This window comes from Onychomys torridus, chromosome 22, assembly GCF_903995425.1.
Source record: "Onychomys torridus chromosome 22, mOncTor1.1, whole genome shotgun sequence".
NCBI classification, from domain to species: Eukaryota; Metazoa; Chordata; class Mammalia; order Rodentia; family Cricetidae; genus Onychomys; species Onychomys torridus.
Window position 1 is genome coordinate 16,479,742 of NC_050464.1, and position 20,321 is coordinate 16,500,062.

At 50.8% G+C, this 20,321-nt stretch overlaps 1 long non-coding RNA gene across 1 annotated transcript; it reads right to left on the reverse strand.

The window, feature by feature from the left end:
* Positions 1-2,161: 2,161 nt before the first annotated feature.
* Positions 2,162-14,117, reverse strand: LOC118572428. Its single transcript, XR_004943493.1, has 3 exons — positions 14,006-14,117; positions 10,822-11,007; positions 2,162-2,480 (listed from the first exon to the last, which is right to left on the reverse strand). It is a non-coding gene; the product is annotated as an uncharacterized LOC118572428 (long non-coding RNA).
* Between the last annotated feature and the right edge of the window lie 6,204 nt (positions 14,118-20,321).

Here is a 20,321-nt window from a genome sequence, read left to right on the forward strand (position 1 = left end):
AGAACAGAATACATGAACAGAGGTAGAATCTTGTAGTATATGACTCTGCCACCTAGGTAGTGCTGGCTAGAGGTAGGATAGGTAAAGTGGAGCACAGTGGAGAGGGAGATTGATAGTGTGGGCTCTGATATGCCCAGAGCATAAGATGAAGCTACTCATCTGAAGACAGTGAACACATAATAAAAGGTAGAGGCATTAGGGACCTGCATGCCAGGGCCTCTTTAGGCATCTTAGCCCCAGATGATGTTACAGGGAGAGGAGGAACCCAGCTGGCAGACAGAGCAAAGGCTCCAGACACAGAGCCCTACTTGGACCATGCTGGCTATCTTCAGCCAATCCAAAGAAGGTCTCAGACAGAGTGGAGCAGAGAGAAACCGTTAACAATGCCTGCCCCCAACTCAAGAACCCCTTCAATTCCCACAACAGATATGCTAGTGTCTGCTGGTAAGAAGCTTATGTCTCTTACAGGGAGCTCATGCTCCTGTAAAGTATTGGATAGGCTTGGGCAGGCTAAAGTTGAGACTGTAAAAACAGTACTACTTTCAACCAGCAAATGGAATTGAAACGCCTGCAACCAACCCCAGGACTTTCATGGGCATAGTTACTAAGAAGGTGAGCATTTGAGTCTTAGCTCCTCTACCCAGGAGTTACAGGGCTTTGAGAGAGATCTGAGTAATGCTCTCCACACCTATTTCCCTCGGTTGTGATATGGCCCAAAGACGGGTTCCAAAGGCTTGTTGAGAAGATTCAATGAGACGCTGCATGGGACTCCCAGGTCACTGTGAGCGCTAACAAGTGAGGTACGGTTAGGAGAGTCTCTCACATACTCAGGAAGAGGCAGTGGCAGGCAGAGCTCTGTGAGTTCAAGGCCTGTCTGGTCTACAGTGAGTTCCAGGACAGCCAGAGCAGTTACACAGAGAAACCCTTTTTCGAAAAATGAACGAGAGAGAGAGAGAGAGAGAGAGAGAAAGAGAGAGAGAGAGAGAGGGAGAGCGAGCGCCAGGGACCTTAATGAAGGTACAATTGCCTCAAAAGACTGGCTGGGAGCCCTCAGAATGGGAGGTGGGGGGATGTGAAATGCAGCATGGATTTCAGTATGTTGCCTGGGCTGGCTTCAACCGCCCTTTGATCTCTTAAGTGCCTTGCCTCCATCTCCTAAGAGCTATGACTCCTGGTGTGTGTGCCGTCAAGACGTGGAGGGGGCGTCTTTACGGCTTTCGACTACTGTCTTGAGCAGGTTCCTAGAAGCCCTCTTTGGGGTGGACATCAGCAGCTCCCTGGAGGGCCTGGGCTAGGGTAACCTTTCACCTTAGGCCTTGGTTCCTTCAAGAGCCTGCATTTCTTTTCCTTTCATTCCCTCTACCCATTTCCGTCATTTCTTAGGGAATGGCGATATTAGGGGCAACTCGAGAGAATGTTCTAGACACTTAGTACAAAATGCATTTCCAGGACAGTAGTACAGAACACTGGAGACAAACGGATCCCTTTGTGGCCTCTAGCAGGCTCTCCCTTCCCTCTGCTTTGTACTTGGCGACCTGTCCACAGGTTCCCAAGTGCTGGGATTACAAGCATGCACCACCACATACCAAACCCGGGTTTCGTGCATACTAAGCAGGCACCCTACCAATTGAACTACAGCCCTATCCCTTCATGTACTTGCTTTAAAAGGTTAGAAGGGAGCTGTGGCCATATAAGAAGTTGGGTTTAGAGACATCTGCCACCTCCCCTTTTATACATGAAAGAAGAGATTTTTATAACCAACAGGGAAGGGGGCATCTATCCTTGGTGGACCCAGAACTCAGCCATATACTGAAAGAAGGGATGTAACTTTTACATGGGGGTTCAGAGGGGGTGGTAGGGTAGCTCAGTGTGTATTCCTTCACTTCTGTGTGTTACTTCCATAAACTGTCGGTCCACTAAGTCCTCAAAAGGTACGGACCTAGGTGCCACGGAAGCTGAGCCAGCAGAGCTCCAAACTCACACTGGGGGTGGTTCCTGATCCAGCCTCCCCCCCACACTCTGGATGTGGTGAACAGACACACCAGTGCCTATACTGTCATCAAGTGACCTCCCCCAAGGTCATTCCTATGTCCTAGCACCACACCCAACTAACTAGTACCATCTCCTTGGCAGAGGGGAGGCAGCGCGTGTGTGTGTGTGTGGGGGGGGGGGGGCTCCTGTCCCTTGATGGGTCTTCAGACCTAACGTGGCTGGGTGGCTCGTGGTAGGCAGAGCAGGGAGGAAGAAGCAGCAATAAGAAATCCCCTTCCTCCCCGTGTGACCTTGAAGGAAAGAGAAAATCATCTGGAGAAGGCAAGCTTCATCTTCAAAGGCAAATGGCCAGAGCCATCTCCTTATGCCACAGTATCCATAGTGACACACAGTCACCAAGCCACAGCACCCTTCCTCGGTGTTTTGGCACTTGAAGGTTCCATGGAGAACGCAAAGGACGAGATGTGGCTCGCCTTCAAATGTTAGATCTGTCAGAGGAGGAAAAAATAAGGTATAAATAGATCATAGGTGAAGAAGGTATTTGTAGACATCAAATTCTCATAGAAATGTGCCAATGTGTAGGGCTCTCAGAATCACTGGAGGGCTTTGGGCAAGTTTGAAAGATGGGCAGAGGGCCGGGTACCTGTCTCTTACTGGTAACTCCAGCAGGCCGAGACGGGAATGGCCAGGTTGAGACCAGCCTGGGTTATAGAGGTGGTCCTGGGCTGTGTAAGAACAGCATCTGGATAAAACCAGGAGAAGCAAGCCACACTCCTCCAAGGTCTCTGCCTCAGTTCCTGCCTCCAGGTTCCTGCTTTGAGCTCCTGCCCTGGCTTCCCTTTATGGTGGACTGAACCTATAGGATAAATCCATGAACTCTTTTCTCCCCAAGTTGCCTTTGGTCATGGTATTTACGACAGCCAGAGAAAACAAGCTCAGATAAAGCCTAGCCCTCACTCTGGGCCATGTTCTGCCCAGACATTTGGATGGGATTCAGTAGCTAACCAACAAATTCGCGTGGCAGAGAGGATCTTTGAATGCAATGAATAAGGGAAAATTTCCATTCATTCCATAATTCATACTGGAGAGACGCCTGGTGAATACAGGGAGAGAGGAAGTTCCTTGGATGGAGGCAAGCAGCCATAGAGAGGGAAAAATCACAGGGCGGATACAGCACCCGAATAGGCTCGAACCCACGTCAGAGCTCATCACTCTGGAGCCCATCACAGGAGACAACGCACATCCTTCCCCTTATGGAAAAGGAACCCCTCCAGAGAGGGGCCCCACCGCTCCCAGCAGCCTCAGAAGAGCCATTTGGAGTGAAAGCCTTTGAATGGAATGAATCGGGCGGGGGCGGGGGTGGTTCATAGGACAAATCAAGTCTTATTCATCAGCTGAAGGTTCCGGCTGCAAAGAGGGTGGATGCTTGTCATCAGTGACGAAGGCCCGGGGGCGCTCCCATCTCACAAGACAAGGATAGCAACGATGGGCGAGGAGGACAGAGATGGAGCCTCGGAGCACTTACGACCTAAAGTGCTCACCCAGGAGGAAATCATGACGGAGGAGACTGATTTAGAAGGGGGTCTTGATGGCTCTCATGCTTTTAGCAGCAGGCAGCTGAGACAGAAAGCCAGGTGCTGCCATGGAGGCCTGCAATCCCAGCACTTGGGAGACCTAGGCCAAACCGGTTGGAGAGGGGCCGGTGAGCTGGCTCAGTGTGTAAAGGCTCTTGCCACCAAAGCTGAGGGCCTGAGTTCAATCCCTGGATCCTACCAGGAGGAAGGAGAAAACTGACTTCAACGAGACGGCTTCTGACCCCTACGTCCACACAGTGGGATATGCCCCACCCCCAAATGATTAAGTGTAATTTTTTTTAAAGTAGTATAAGTAAATAATTAATTTCAAGAGAGTTTGGGCCAAGCCTGAGCTACACAGAGCCTCTGCCTCAAAACTGGGAAGGTAGTTGAGTTACTAGGGTGCTTGTCTAGCATGCACAGGGTCCTGGGTTCCATCCGCAGCACCACATAAACCTGGCATAAGGACGCACTCCTGTGATCTCAGCATTTCGGCAGTATAGACAGGAAGATCGGAGGTTCAAGGTCATCTGTGATTATACAGAGAATGAGGACAGCCTGGGCACCATGAGACCCAGGGAGGCAGGCAGGCAGGGAGGGAGCCAGAGCAGAAACAGACAGTCTAGGTATAAAGGAGTACTGATGCCTTTGGGACAGAGGTCTCCAGATGAGACACAGCCCTGCACAGGTGACCCCTGGGGTCCACTAAGGGAGCCCAAACCTGTATGGAAGAGAAGAATTCAGGTTCTGTGGCTCCAGAAGCTTCCTTCTCTCTCTGGGCTACGTGTTTTCTTCACACTCCCTCTCCTCTTCATTCCTGGGGAAAATCTGGCTCCTTCCTTCAGTTCCTTCCCTGGGCCTTGTGAGGGCTCCCAACTCCAGAAACTCCAGGCACTCTGCCTGCCCGCAATTAGGCAGAAGGGCCTGGCCACCTGTGCGTTCCAGAAACTGCCACTGCTATGGTTGGCTCAGTCGTGACAATTATCTTCAGGGCCCCTGTCCTATCTAGTACCGCTAGTATACAAGATAAGGAAGAAGGCCGCGTGAGTTCCAAGTGGTGGTCTTGGGATTTGAGGGGTACCTGCATCCAGAGGTTGCCGAAAAGGGTTTGGAAGAGGGAGAGAAAGGAAGAACAGTGGCATGGGCTGCCATGGGGGGGGGGGGGGAGGCTGCGCTTGTTTCTCATAGCAGCCTTGCAAGCTCAGCCATGGACTCAGTGCGGATCAGCAATAAAGCTGGGTGTGGCCATGTAGGCCTGAACTCCCAGCACTTGGGGAGGCTGAGGCAGGAGGCCCTCGAGTTCCAGGCCAGCCTGAGCTATCCAGTCAAGTGCGGTGGCTCCAGGCTTGTAATCTCAGCACTTAGGAGAGTAGTCGAGGAGGGTTTGGGGGTTCAAGGCTGGCATCAGCCATGCCATGAGTTTGAGGCTAGCATGGGTTATGAGATCCTGTTTCAAAAACACAACAACAAGCCGTGCGGTGGTGGCACATGCCTTTAATCCCAGCACTCAGGAGGCAGAGCCAGGAGGATCTCTGCGAGTTCAAGGCCAGCCTGGTCTCCAAAGCGAGTTCCAGAAAAGGTGCAAAGCTACACAGAGAAACCCTGTCTCGAAAAACCAAAAAAAAAAAAAAAACAAAAACCAACAACAACAACAATAACGAACAGACAAAAGCAAAAACAGATAGAAAAACCAAACAAAAGAAAGAAAATAAGATGCATGTGTAATCTGTAAGTGGCAGAGCCCACACCGGAAGCTATTGAAGCTAGTAGACCTACCTTAGACCAAACCACACGGTCTCGCTATCACCAAAAGGGATGAGGGGCAGAATTGGCGACACCGCTATGGGGGATGTATTTCTAGAGACTCTGTGGGCACTGGGAGGTCATGGGTGAACGGGAAAGGTCAAGGGTGAAACGTACATGCACCCACGGATCACACCTCCCGAGCCTCACAGGGGAACGGAGGCCGTAGTGCTGGGGAAGTGAACAGATAGGCCTGACCCCAGGCTCTCTAGGGACTCCCGTTCTGGAAGGGAGGCAGAGAATCCAGCTTGCTAAGTGTTTTGCAAGTGGATGCACTGGGCCTCAGGAGAGAATTACATCATCTGACACCATGGAGTCCGCAGAGACTTCTGGGAAGGTGATCTCTGGTGAAATGCAGGGAAGAACCTTCCAGGAAGTGCCTGGCAAGATCTGATGACAAGTGTGGGGGCAGCTGAAGGAAGCCTAAGGTAGTCAGGAAACAGAGGAAGCTGGGCATGGCCGTGCATGCCTGGAATCCCAGAGCCGCAGAGGCAGAGGCACAAGGCCAAACTGAAAGCTTGAAGCCATCCTGGACTACATTGTAAGTTCCAGGCCAGCCAGAGCTTTGTAGTGAGACCCCATCTTAAACATAAAACCACCACCACCACCAAACAAACCCAAAAGACAAAGAAAGAAAACATGTGGAGGGAGATGAGGAGGGATGAGGTCTGCATGGCCCAGTGACCCTGGTAAGGTGCTCAGTCCTTGGAGTGGGGAGGCAGCGGAGGGGGTTAGGTTGAGGGAACCTAACCTATTAGCTCAATCATCTAGTTTTTCCTTTAAAGCCCAAGGCTGCAAAATGGAGGAAGATCCAGTGAACGAGTGAGCTCTCTTCTTCCTCACGAGTTAAGGTGTGTGTGAGTGTGTGTGTGTGTGTGTGTGTGAGAGTGTGAAAGTATGTGTGTGAGAATGTATGTATGCGTGTGAGAGTGTGTAAGAATGTGTGAGTGTACGTGAGTGTGTGTGTGTGTACAACCTTGGGTATTATTTCTCAGGCACCATGCATGTTCCTCTCCTCCCTCTCTAGGTTATTTACTTATTTTATGTGCATTGGTGTTTTGCATGCATGTATGTCTGTACGAGGGAGTCAGATCCCTGGAACTAGAGTTGTGAGCTGCCGTGTGGGCGCTGGGAATTGAACCCCAGTCCTCTGGAAGAGCAGCCAGTGCTCTTAACCACTGAGCCATCTCTCCAGCCCCAACCTTGTCTCTTTTAAGGCAGGGTCCCTATGAGGTCAACCATTAGGCAAGGCTGGCTGGTCAGCAAGCCCCAGAGGTCCCCCTGCCCACCCCTCCGTTGTTAGCATTACAAGCATGAGGGCCACCAGCTGGCCTTTTATGTGGTTTCTGGGGATCCAATGCAGGTTCTGTGCTTGTGAGGCAAGCTCTTTACCAACAAGAGTCCTCCCTCGAACCTCTGCCTCTCAACAGGATCTCACTAGGTACCCTGTCTGCCTGTCCTAGCACTCTCTATGCAGATCAGGATTGCCTCAAACTCACAGCGATCCATCCACCTGCCTATGCCACTGTGTGAGCTCGAATGCCCAACTCCCAAGGTTTCTTAGAGGTATAGAGAGCAGAGTGAGCTGACAGTGGCTAAGGGTGACCTGGATAAAACAGTCACCGGTTTCTGTCCCTGGAGAAGGCTCCGAAAGGCATGAAGATCAGGTGCCCAGGCTGCTGTTTGCAGCTGGCTTTGTGGGGGACATTCATGGACACATATCGCCCCCTTGTGGCTGAGAGCAGTATTGCCCAGAAGAGCAAGACAGCCTACTGATAAAGACCGGCCCAGTATTTCTAGTGATGTCAATGCCAGGGCAGCACGGGGCTAGTGGCCTGAGATTCCTCTTTTAAGGGTGATTAATGAGCAAAATGTATAAACATACACATGCATATTCATCTAATCAGCAAGAGTTCCAAAGCTATTCAAATGTCAGCCATGATTCTTCACAACCACAAACTAGACTTCTCACGTTATTATTTTTACTTTTGTTATTAATAGGAAAATGTAATACAAAAAATTTTAAAATAGAAGAAGTGATCTAGTTAGACGTCTCAGTGGTTAAAGGCACATGCTGTGTGAGTCTGACAACCCGAGTTTGATTCCTGGGACCCACAATAGAAAAAAAGAGCCAACTCTCAAAAGTTGGTATGTGCAAGCCTACAGGCACGTGTGCACGCATGCTCGAACACCCACCCACACACACACACACACTACCAACCCCCCAAACACACAAAGGTCAGAAGCTATAGAACAGTGGCCCACAGCGGGTACATTAAGTGGAAGCCAGGCTGCTGAAATGTGAGCTGATGCTGATCTGTGAACCACCATTCAGGGCAACTTCCAGTTCCTTTCCTTCCAAACCAGGCTGGTCACAACGCCACATGGAGGGCCTGAACCTGGGGCTGGGGTTCCAGATGAATGGTTGCCCACTAGGCCTCTCTGTGTTCTTTGGGACCCTTCAGCTCACACACCTGCCAAGGGGAGGGGCTGCCCTTACTATGTGGTCCTAAACTTCCCTGGGTCTCCAAAGCATGACATGCAAAACATCTTTCCTACAAAGTTACAGGGAAGGGTTGGGGATTTAGCTCAGTGGTAGAGCACTTGCCTAACAAGTGCAAGGCCCTGGGTTCGATCCGATCCTCAGCTCAAAAAAAAAGAAGTTACAAGGAAGATTACATAAACTATAAAAATGTGCTGTTGCAGCCGGGCAGTGGTGACATACATCCTTCAATCCCAGTACTTGGGAGGCAGAGACAGGCAGGTCTCTGTGAGTTTGAGGTTAGCCTGGTCTACAGAGTGAGTTCCAGGACAACCACGGCTACATAGATGAAGCCTGTCTTTGTGTGTGTGTGTGTGTGTGTGTGTGTGTGTGTGTGTGTGTGTCTGTCTGTCTGTCTGTCTGTCTGAGAAAAAGGGGATAGATGAATGTGGGGTGGGTAAAATTGCTTGCTGCACAAGCCTGGAGACCTGAGTTTGATCCCTGACACCTGGGTAAAAAGCCCAATGGGGTGGAGTGAGCATGTCTGTAAATCTCAGAGAGAAGATGAGAGGCGGAAGACAGGAAGGAGGCTTGGCCGGCAGCTCGGGGCCACCTAACCTGGGTTCCCAAACACGGAAGAGACAAGAGACACCCTCCTCAACAAGGGGAAAGGACCAGGCCCTAAAAGCTGTCTTCTGACTTCCACATGTACTATGGCTTATCTGTGCTTCTTTATCTTTCTCTCAGACACACACACACACACACACACACACACACACACACACACACCCCTCAAATAAAATAAAAACCACATGTAAATGAGATAAATCGAAACAAGCTTGCTGAGGTTCAGCTGTACACTGAGACTCAAGTCTAGGTTGTGAAGGTGAGTCAGAGCCTCGTCACCCTGCAGGGACCTGGAGCCAAGGCCAGACTTCCATGTCCAACCCTGATCAGCCCCCATCAGGCACATCGGTTTGGTCTTTCAGAGGGCATCTTGGACCAGAGGGCTTGGGTCAATCTTCCATCAGGATGGCCCTGCTGTGGCACAGGGCCAGATACAGTAAAAGGGACAGGAGTCCTGTCATCTGAGATAGGGTGACAGAGCTCAGGAGGTCTCTGGTCTTCGGCATCTTCATGGAGCTGGACCATTAGGGGAATCCCTGACTTCTTGTCTTCTTTTCTCACTATGTGGCCCAGACAGGCCTCGAACTTGTGGTCCCCTGCTTCAGATTCCCGAGTTCCGTGATTACAGTGAGTATCATCAGGCCTGGCTCCCAGTCATCTTCTTCTCCTCTCCCCCAACACCTCTCTCTTTCCCTTCTTTTGGACACAGGGTCTCACTATGTAGCTCTGGGTGGCCTACAACTCACTCTGTAGACCAGGCTGGCCTCGAACTCACAGAGATCCTCCTTCCTCTGCCTCCCCAGTGCTGGGACTGCAGGCACGCCCCCACACCCAGCTCTCAGCAAGGAGGCACCGGCTACAGTCTTTTTACAGTGTCTCTCTGAAAGCTCCTGCAGAATGGGTACAGCTGCAAGCCTATGAAAAGCCTGAAATTGCCCACAGACTCCAAATGGGGTGTTCCAGGGACTGACCACGAACACAGGGTCTCCATATGCACAGCACCTGTGGATTACCCTCAAGCGTGGTTTTCTGCCGGGTCAGACAGTGGTGTGTGGTGGGGAAGGCCTTCCCATAATTTGTGGAAATCCTGAGATGTCCTCTGAAGGCTCACGTTCTGAATGCTCAGTGTCTGGCATGGGCTGCTATTTGTAAATTTATTTTCGTATGGACATGTGTGGGGAGGCAGGACACACGAGTGCCGGTGTCTGAGAAAGCCAGAAGAGGCCATCAGAGTGCCCTAAGCCACCCAACGTGGGTGCTAGGAACCAATCCCAGCCCTCTGTAAGAGCAGGAAGTGCTCTGCTGAGCCACCCCTCCAGGCTCTTGTGCTATCTTGAAGGCTGTGGAGTTTGTAGGTGATGGGGCCTGGCAGGTGGAAGTAGGTCACCGTGGGGAGGCCCACTTCCGGTTCCAGTCTACCTTCCGTACCCACCATCATATGGGAAGTCTCTGCCACACACTCCTGGGCCCCTGAGCTCTGCCCTGACTTCCCTGCCAGGATGGACTGAATCCTCTAAACCAGTGGTTCTCAACCTTCCTGATGCTGCGACCCTTGAGTACAGTTCCTCACGTTGTGCTGACCCCCAACCATAACCTTATTTCTTTGTTACTCCATAACTGTGATTTTGCTACTCTTATGAATCGTAATGTAAATATCTGATATGTAGGATATCTGATATGTGACCCCTGTGAAAGGGTCATCTGACTCCCCACAGGGGTCGGGACCCACAGGTTGAGAGCCACTGCTTTCCTTTAACTGTTTTCTTGTCAGGCATTAAACAATTTAAGGGCTGGGGATTTAGCTCAGTGGTAGAGTGCTTGCCTAGCAAGCACAAGGCCCTGGGTTCGATCCTCAGCTCCGGAATAAAAAATAAAAAAAAAATAAACAAACAATTTAAACTCGTGTGTGTGTGTGTGTGTGTGTGTGTGTGTGTGTGTGTGTGTGTGTCTGAGAAAAAGGGGGTCGATGAATGTGGGGTGGGGACCGGTGAGATAGCACAGCGTCACTGTGTGCCAAGTCCTTTGGAGCCAGAGTTGCAGATGGTTGTAAGCCAATCAATCTGGGTGCTGGGACCCAAACCCGGGTCCTCTGTAAGAGCAGCAAGTGCTCTTAACTACTGAGCCGTCTCTCTGGCCCTGTCCGGTGTTTTGGCTAAGGAACAAGAAAAGTACTTCACACTTGGGGCTCACTGCTTTCTCTCCCAGGCAGTGGAGGAGTGGTACCCCCGGAAGACAGGCTGGTCTCCGCTTACACAGACACTTTCCATCAGACCCTCCAATGCTACCTGGCACTAGACACACACGTCACACCAAGGGTCCGACTGGAACAAGGAAGGGACTTACCTGGATCACTCTTCCCTCTTCTGGCCCGCTTGGATCTCCTCTCCCAGGAATGGTATGGCTCAGTTTTCCCTCCAGGAGATCTTGAAGCCAGAGGAGGGTGCCTGAATGGGTGCTTCGAGGCTTCTCCTGGAGGTCCCTCGCGGATTAACTTCCAGAAAGTCCCCAACTCGAGGTGAACCCTTCGGTCTTAAAAACAGAACATTCAAATGTGATCTTTTACCTCATAGTCCACGAATAAGTCCTTTCTCTTCTGGACCCACCAAGTAACCATGGAGTACAGTACAACAATGAGATGTAATTGGTATAATTTTGTTTGTTTGTTTGTGTTTGTTTTTCAAGACAGGGTTTCTCTGTGTAGCCTTGGCTGTCCTGGAACTCGTTCTATAGACCAGGCTGGCCTCAAACTGCCTGCCTCTGCCTCCTGAGTGCTGGGAGGTAAATGGCACAATCTTAAGGGATGAGAGTTCTTGTTTGCTTGTTTGAGACAAGGCCTCTGGTAGCCCAGGCTGGCCTTGAACTCTGTATAGCAAGGATGTGACATATATATATATGTGTGTTTTTTGAAAGTCAGCGATTTTGTGGGTAGCCCTGATTGTCTTAGAATTCACTATGTAGATCAGACTGGCCTCGAAATCTGCCTGCCTCTGTCTTCCAAGCACTGGGATTAAAGGTGTCCACCACCACCACTCAGCACCAAGGATGCTCTTGAGCCTCTAACCCTCCTGCTTCCATCTCCCAAACACTAGGATTGCAGGTGTGTAGGTGTGTACACCCCCGTCCCCCCAAGTTTACGTACTGTAGAGATGGAAACCAGGGATTCGTATGTGCTAGGTAAGCACCCTAGCAACTGAGCTACGTCCCTGGCCCTTAGTTACTTAATGATCCATCTATACTGTGTCACAGCAAGAGATAGACACTTTTATTTTGGAGACAGAGTATTACTCTGTAGCCCTGGCTGGCTTAGACTTCTCTAGGTAGACCAGGCTGACCTTGAACCCACAGAGATCCGCCTGCCTCTGCCTCTGAGTGCTGGGATTAAAAGCACAATCTACCATGCCTTGAGAAAAAAAAAAAAGACTATTTTAAAAAACATTTATTCATCTGTGTGCATTTGTGTCCGAGTGTGTATGCAGAGGAAGCAGGGCTTCTGCCTGAACCTGGGGCTCAGGATCTCTCAGCTAAGCTGGGAGCTGAGGCATCCCAGCCATCCTCCTGTCTCTGACCCCTTGGGGCTGGTTTGCCGGCAGGAGAGTGACACTCAGCTTGTTGCGTAGGTGCTGGGATCTGACCTCTGGTCCTCTGCCTGAGTAATAGAAACTCTTAGAACTCTTAACTGCTGAGTTATCTGTGCAGGCCCTCCCCCACCCCAACCTCTGATCCTCTTGCCTCAGTTTCGGGGTTAGAGCAGGCTATGGGCTATGATGACCTCAGAGAGATTCTGACTTACTTCCGATTTCTTTTCTAGGCTCATTTGGTTTCTTTCTTTCTTTCTTTTGGTTTTGCGAGACAAGGTTTCTCTGTGTAGCCCTGGCTGTCCTGGATCTCGCTCTGTAGACCAGGCTAGCCTTGAATTTATAGACTCCGCCTGGCTCTGCCTCCAGAGTGCTGGGATTAAAGGCTTGCGCCACCACAGCCTGGCTTTGGTTTCTTTCCATGAGAAAGCTTGCTAACTACAGTTTCACACCCCTGGGGGGGGGGTGAGGAAGGAGGGGGGCTCTGAGGGAGGGAGGACGGGCCATATGAAGGGTTTGATGGCCACCCAGTGGAGGGTGTGACTGGCACGTGGAGAGGTGCTGACTGATGGCCTCCCAGGGCAGAGTCCTGGTGCTCAGGCAGGCAGCCGCTGCTGCTGTGAGGCAGGGTGGCGGCTGTGGGGTGAGACCCGGGCAACTGTGGGAAGATAATGGCAAAGAGCGAGTGCTGATAATAAAGAGGAATGAACAGAACAGTGACCCCCACCTGTGGTCCCAAGCTTCGGGAGCTGAGGCAGGAGGACCACAGTTTGGGGTCAGCCTAGTCTCCACAGTGAAGCCCTCTCTTACAAACACACACACACACACACACACACACACACACACACACACACACACACAAACAAAACCACACATGAAAACAGCAATAAAAAAGAACTTCCATATGTTAGCACACTGTAATTTATAATGCCCTTTTAAACCGACTACTTATTTGATATATCATCTGGGCATCAAGATCAAACCCAAGGCTTTGAGTATGTTAGATAAGGGCTCTACCACTGAGCCACACCCCAGCCCCTCACTGGGGGATTCTAGGCAGGGGCTCTACCACTGAGCCACACCCCAGCCCCTCACTGGGGGATTCTAGGCAGAGCTCTACCACTGAGCCACACCCCAGCCCCTCACTGGGGGATTCTAGGCAGGTGCTCTACCACTGAGCCACACCCCAGCCCCTCGCTGGCTGGGCAGATGGAGAATGACTCTAGCCAATGCACTATTGAGACTCTGGAGATTTCCACACACCCAGGGATCAGCAGAATAAATGCTGCTCCAGTACTGGAGACGGGCCCTGGCCACCATCAGATGCTGAACCATGTGATCTGGTCCTGAGAGGGTGGGGCTAAAGTGGCTCTTATCCAGCTGTGTCCCAGCTGTGTCTCCGAGCTGCACTACACAGCTCAAACTGACCTCACACTCCCACCAGCTCCCTGCCTCTGCCTCCCAAGGTGTGTGAAGCCCCACACCCAGCTTCGGTCCCATTGTTTTCATCTGCAACCCCTCCTTGTCCCATGAGAAAGGAACTGGCTAGTCCGCAGGGACACCCCCACCCCCACACTATCCCCGGAAACGGAGTCCAGGCTCCGTGAAGCAAAGGAGAGATACCACTGTCCACAAACCTGCTGCGGAGCCACCCTGCGGCATGCAGGTCGCCTCGAAAGCCATCAGATGGCAAAGGGGGAGAGCCTCACAGAGGTCCTGAGGTCCTCTTCGGGGGATGGAGGTCACAAGCCACATAAGGCTACAGATAGGAGGGCCTCCATGCTTCCACGGTCGCCTCGGGGACCCTCTCCGATTTCTAATCCAAAGTGGGCGCATAGGGTAGAGTGAGGACCGCACCAGGTCCTTACAGATCTCAAAGCTGAGCGAGGAGGGGGTCAACTGCTTTTCAGCCCTGGCAAGGGGGCACAGACGCCGGTGGGTCCTGTTCTTACCATGGCTCCAAGAACACATCTGAAGCTGATGATGCAGACCTTGTTTCCATTGTAGAGGGGTCTGTCCTGTGTCCCAGCAGCTTCCTGAACCATCAAGAATGATAGGACATCGGGAACTCTAAAAGGAATAGGGGTTATCAGGGGGGACAGAGGGCCTGTTCTCCCTCACCTCCCTTCCGCTCTCTTCTCTCCTCACCTCTCTTTCATGATTTAGCTAGGTAAGTCCTTGAATTACAGGCACAGGACACTGAAGGTTTTTTGTTGGTCTTATGTAGCCCAGGCTGGCCTCGAACTCACTACGTAGCCGAGGCTAACCTTGAACTCCTGGTCCTCTCTCTTGCCTCCACTTTCCAAGTATTGGGATTATAGATAGGCAGGCACTATCCCACCTAGTGTGTCTGGTGCTGTGGGTGGAACCCAGAGCTTGGTGCATGCTAGGTGAACACTGTCTGCACAGCCCCAGCCCGACTTCCTCCTTTTTAAGAAAACTGTCAGATCCCAAACATAGACCAGGCTGGCCTCAAACTCTCAGAAATCCGCCGGCCTCTGCCTCCCGAGTGCTGGGATTACAGGCGTGCGCCACCACGCCCGGCTTGTGTTTAGCTCTTTTTGATAGGGTCTTTACACACCCTTTCACTGTCATGGCCAGGCTGGTCTTGAACTTGTGGCAACTTCCCGCCTCTGCTTCTGGAATCTTGGGTGTGCGCCACTGTGTGCTCCCTCTACCTCTTCCCACCCGGTGTATTTTTCTTTATTAATGATTTCCTTTGTATTATTTTTATTTATGTGCATGTGTGTATGTTTGTGTGAGTATATGTGTGTGGTACCCATGGAGTCCAGAAGAGGGCATCAGAGCCCCTGGATATGGTGTTACAGGTGGTTGTGAGCCACCCAGTGTGGATTCTGGGATCCGAACTCAGGTTTTCTCAAGGGCAGCGTGCACTCCTAACTACTGAGTCATTTCTCTGCCCCTAGATTTTTTTTTTAATAGCTTTCTGGCTAGAAAAGCAATGTTTATTTACTACAAATACCTACTACTAAATAATAATAATAATAATAAAAACTTACAGCCTTATAAAATGTTCAAAGACAGGGCTCCTGTAGCTTTATTAGAACACTTGATTAGTATGTGGAAGTCACTGGATTCACCCACACTGAAAAAAAAAAAAAGTATAAAGGAAATGCCCTTCATAATCTTATCTCTCAGAGATAATCTAAATTACAATTATTCAAATTTTAATATGGCCTGAAAATCTAGAAAGCTTTAAAGGAGATGTAATCTGCCTATATGTAAAGGCAGGACATTTGGACTGGGGATGGGGGTGGGGGTTGGGGGATGTTGGGATGGTGCAGTCAATGGCTGAATTGGAACTCCAGAACCCGTGTTCAAACGCTGGCTCTCATGTTTATATATGTACCGGTGCACGCAGAGGTCAGAGGTCAACCTTGGGTGTCCTTCCTGTCACTGTCCTTGTTTTTGAGACCTGATCTCTTGAGAGCCTGAAGATGCCTGACTTGGCTGGGGTGGCGGGCCGGCGGGCTCTTGAGATCTGCCTGCGGTTGCTTCCCCAGCACGGCATTGGGACTACAAGTGTGCCCCGTTATGCTTGGAGGCTTTGTGATGTGGGTCCTGGGGACTGAAATCGGGACGTCAGGCTGGGTGGCTTTCCCCACCACCAGGCATCTCACTGCTCCCACTCTTTCTTTTCTTTTTTTTTTTTTTTTTTTTTTGTAGAGAGGGCACAAGGTTTCACTCTGTGGTCCTGCCTAGTCTGGACCTTGCTATGTAGATCAGGCTAGCCTTAGATCAGCCTTGATCCTCCTACCGCTGCCTCCTGAGCACTGGAACAGGAATGTGCAACCAGCCTGGCACGTTTTTGTTTGTTTGTTTGTTTGTTTTTGCCTGTAATCCCAGGACTGGGGGAAGCCGAGGCAGGAAGATCGCTCCAAGTTCCAAGCCAGCCTAGGGTCGCATATGCAGACGGTACCTCGAACAAACAACAAACAAAACCCTGAATAACCAAGAGAGGTGGTAAGATAGCTCAGCCGGTAAATGTGATCCCTGCAGAGCTTGACCTATGAGCTCAGGCCCCAAGACCCACATGGCCAAAGGAAAGAATCAGTTCCTGAACCCAGAATAGACACTTGAAAAAGAAGAAAAAGCAACCGAAAAAACTCGTCACTTATTGGAGTGTTTGCTCTGGGAGCACTGCAGACGTGGTGGCCTGTCAGCCCCCGGCTGGACGGTCCATTTGGGGTACATTATCGACTCTGACCTCAGCTCTCTCTTCTGTAATAGAGGAGGACCGTGGCTCGGGCAGCACCCATCATAATTCATTGGGTGTGTGGTACATGCTCACGTCTGTGCGCAAGCTCGTGTGCACCTCACAGTCCTATTCCCTCGAGACAGGGTCCTTCTCTGAACCTGCGGCCGAGCTAGCTAGGCTGGCGGCCCGCAAGCCCCAGCGATCCTCGGTCTCGGATCCCCCAGCGCTGGCGTAACGGGTGGGTGTGTCCACGCCCAGGTTTTTGTTGGCGTTACTGTTTTGTTTCTTGTTTTTGTTTTAACGTGGGTGCTGGGGATTCGAACTCAGGTCCTCATGGTTGCACACCAAGCGCTCTTATCCCCTGAGTCATCTCCCCAGCCAAAGGGCGGCATCTAAGTGCTCCACTCGGGCCCTTTTCTATGAGTTCGGGCTGATCAACAGGGATCATTTTGCTACTCTCGACAAAATGAAGGAACCTGAACGGTGAACCCGAGGCGCACCACCGGGGGTTACAAGACCGGAGAGGTGGCGAGCACGACACCCGGCTCAGGGCCCGGTTTCCTGCGCATCCAACCCGGTCTGGGCCTGATATCCCGGCTGAAAATCCTCACCGTGTAAGGTTGATCCGAGCCGCAAACACCTGCGGAGCCCCGGTACCCGCCGGGGACCCGCAGCTAACGGCAGCTGCTCGTGCCTAAAACTACATTTCCCAGAGCTCTCCGCGGCAAGCCGGTTCCGGGGCCGGGCTCGCGACCGGAAACTCATTGGCTTCGCAGTCGTTGGCGGCCCGCAAGGTGCTCTTATGCAGACCTGTCACTAACCCTCACAGCTGCCATCCGTCTGTTCACGCGCTCGCCGCCACTAGACGGGAGGAGGCGGAGGAAGACAAGCTGCAGCCTGTAAGGGAATGAAAACTACATCTCCCAGAATGCTCCGGCACACACGGCATCCTGCTTCCGTGACCGGCCTCCGGAAACCGGCTAGTGAAGGATCAGAATCCAGATGAGAGGAACGAGAAAGGACAGAATACGACATTTGATTTAAGCAATGCTGACGAGTACAGCGCCTCTTTTTCACCCTACCGATGCTCAGGGCCAGAGCAAAGGGCGAACAGCCCTCTGGGAAGTGCTAATGAAACTGCCTGGCGACCTATGGGAAATGTAGTCCATTGATCACTAGCCAGCCATTTAAGGGGATAAAGTTCTTCCTCTTGCATCTTGACCATTCAAACACAGAATTTGCCTCATAAGAACTCAGAGCAATTAGTTCTCATAAGTCTCTTCTTAATGTCAACCCTCGGAGCTGCATTCAGACACTGCGTTTCCTAATTGGAGCTTGTACCTGGCTAGCCTGTCTTCAGCCATCTTTTCGGGGTTGGCTATACACAAAAGTAGCCCAAAGCAACCCCTGGCTAATAAAATTGATAGACGCACTTCATAGCTTATACGGTAAACAGTTTGTAGGAAGAAAGCTTAAGAACTGCTAATGGCTTATTTGTTCTGAGTTTATCTTCAATCTACTCGAGGACAGGCACAAGAATGCAAGGCTTTGGTTTGTGAATCTCCTCCTGCTACACACCGACAGACAATAATTACGGAGAGTGGAATCTCCAGAGACAAAGCCAACCACCTGACCAGAGGGGCAGGACTAAATAAAGTTGGGATGGCTGATGGCCTTATAATCTGCTGGCTAGTCCATGGGATCAGACGCCCTCTTCTGGCCTTGGTGTGTGTGTGTGCAGATGCACATGCTTGTGCGCGTGCCTGAAGTCCAAAGGTCCATGCCACGTGTCTTCCTCAGTCACTCTCCTGTCCTTTTCTTTTTGGTTTTTGGAGTCCTGCCTTATTTTTTGAGGTAGGGTCTCTCACTGAATCTTCAGCTTACGGGTTTGCTAAACTGGCTGGCCAGCAAGCTACTGAGATCCTCCTGGCTCTGCCCCCGCCCCCGCTCCCAGGAGTGCCTCAATGCCGGGCTTTTGTGTGAGTGCTGGGAATCCGAACTCTGCCCTCAAGATCTTTAGCACTAAGCCATCTCTCTCCAGCACCTCCATCATATATATATATATGTATGTATAATCAATTTGGCTAACTGGCGGTCAGCAGGTGCTGGGGATCTGTCCATCTCTGAAATTGCAGGAAATCACCATCATGCCAGGTTGTCGTATGTGGAGGCTATGGCTCTGAACTCAGGTCCTCATACTTTCACAGCAGATGCTGTATTGACCTGGCCATCTCCCCAGCTTCCAAAGAGATGATATGGGGTTGGGGATTTAGCTCAGTGGTAGAGCACTTGCCTAGCAAGCGCAAGGCCCTGGGTTCGGTCCTCAGCTCTGGAAAAAAACAAAAACAAAACAAACAAACAAACAAAAAACAACCAAAGAGATGATATACTCTGTTTTTCAAGACAGGGATTCTCTGTGTAAGAATCCTGGAACTCACTCTGTAGCCTCAAACTCACAGAGATCCACCTGCCTCTGCCTCCCAAGTGCTGGGATTAAAGGCGTGCGCCACCAGTCTGGCTGGGATATATTCCTGATGTGTACTTGAAGTAGGTTTTTCTTTTCTTTAACTTTATGTGCATTGGTGTGGAGGTATCAAATATCCTGGAACTGGAGTTACAGACAGTTGTGAGCTGCCATGTAGGTGCTGGGGATTGAACACAGGTCCTCTGGAAGAGCAGCCAGTGCTCTTAACTGCTGTATTTTTTTTTTCTTTTTGGAGCTGAGAATCGAACCCAGGGCCTTGTGCTTGCTAGGCAAGCGCTCTACCACTGAGCTAAATCCCCAACCCCTATCTTAACTGCTGTATTAACAGGCTTCTCCGAGTAGAAACTCAGCACAAAACTCTGGTAAGACTACAGCTGTAGAAGATGAGGCACATCTGGTTTGAGTATCTAGAATCCCCAAATAGACCTTAACTGAAGAGTAAGTCAGCACCAAGCCTTTAGAAACAGGGCAATGTTTTCAAAGTTTGTAGAAAGGGCAGGATAGAGGCCTGGAGCTTGGTAGGCAGAGGATTCCCCTAATACGAAGCCCTCGGTTCCATCGGCAGCATCACATAAACTGGGCATGGTAGGGCATGCCTAGAATCTTAGTGTCTGGGAAATGGAGGTGGAGCAATCAAGAATTTCAGGTTATCCTTTGCTACATGGGGAGTTTGAGATCAGCTTGGGCTACACAGGACCCCCCCTCCCCCAAAAAAAAATCCAATTTCTCACTTCAGGGCAGCAGCAGGCTTTTCTTCTGTAGTAGGAACAGTTGGCTCACACACTGCCGTCCGTGGCTGTGACTTGAACAGGAAAGATGGCTCCCATCATAACACAGAGAACCATTCACTGCTAAAGCAGAAGGCACTTCAGAACTATAGTCTCTTCATATGAAAAGCAAGAATGCATTTCCTCATTTAGTGTGTGTGTGTGTGTGTGTGTGTGTGTGTGTGTGTGTGTGTGTGTGTGACTACAGACTGAATAGGGTCTCTTTCATGTTAGGCAAGCACTTGACAGCTGAAACCTGTCCCTAGCCTCACACTGGGGGATTCTAGGCAAGCACCCTACACTGAGCTACATCTTCAGCCTTCTTTTTATTTTGAGACAATATCTCACTAAGTTGTCCACGGTGGCTTTGGCTTTTCTCTGTAGACCATGTTAGAATTCTGCCCTCACTCCAGCTGCATGACCGCACATGTGCAGTTCAGGAGCTAAGCAAAGGGTCTTGTGTCTTACCTCATCAGTGTGCGCTGGTGACTATGTGCGTGCAGCATGGTCATACAATCAGCACATGCGTGGTGTAGCTCTGTAAGCCCACCTGCTCCTTAAAAAGCCAGACACAGACCCCCCTCCCTTCTCTGTTCTCTCTTGCCCCCACTATATCTCCCCCATCTTCTCTGCACTGGGGGGGCTCCCCCAGGCCTGGTTTTTTGTCCCCCACCTCTCCTCCTAATAAAGCTCTGATACTGGGTTTTGTCATGACTCGTGGCTCATGACCTCTCTGCATGGTAACCAGCTTTGGTAACCAGCACCACTTATCACTCTTTTGTTTCGAGACAGGGTTT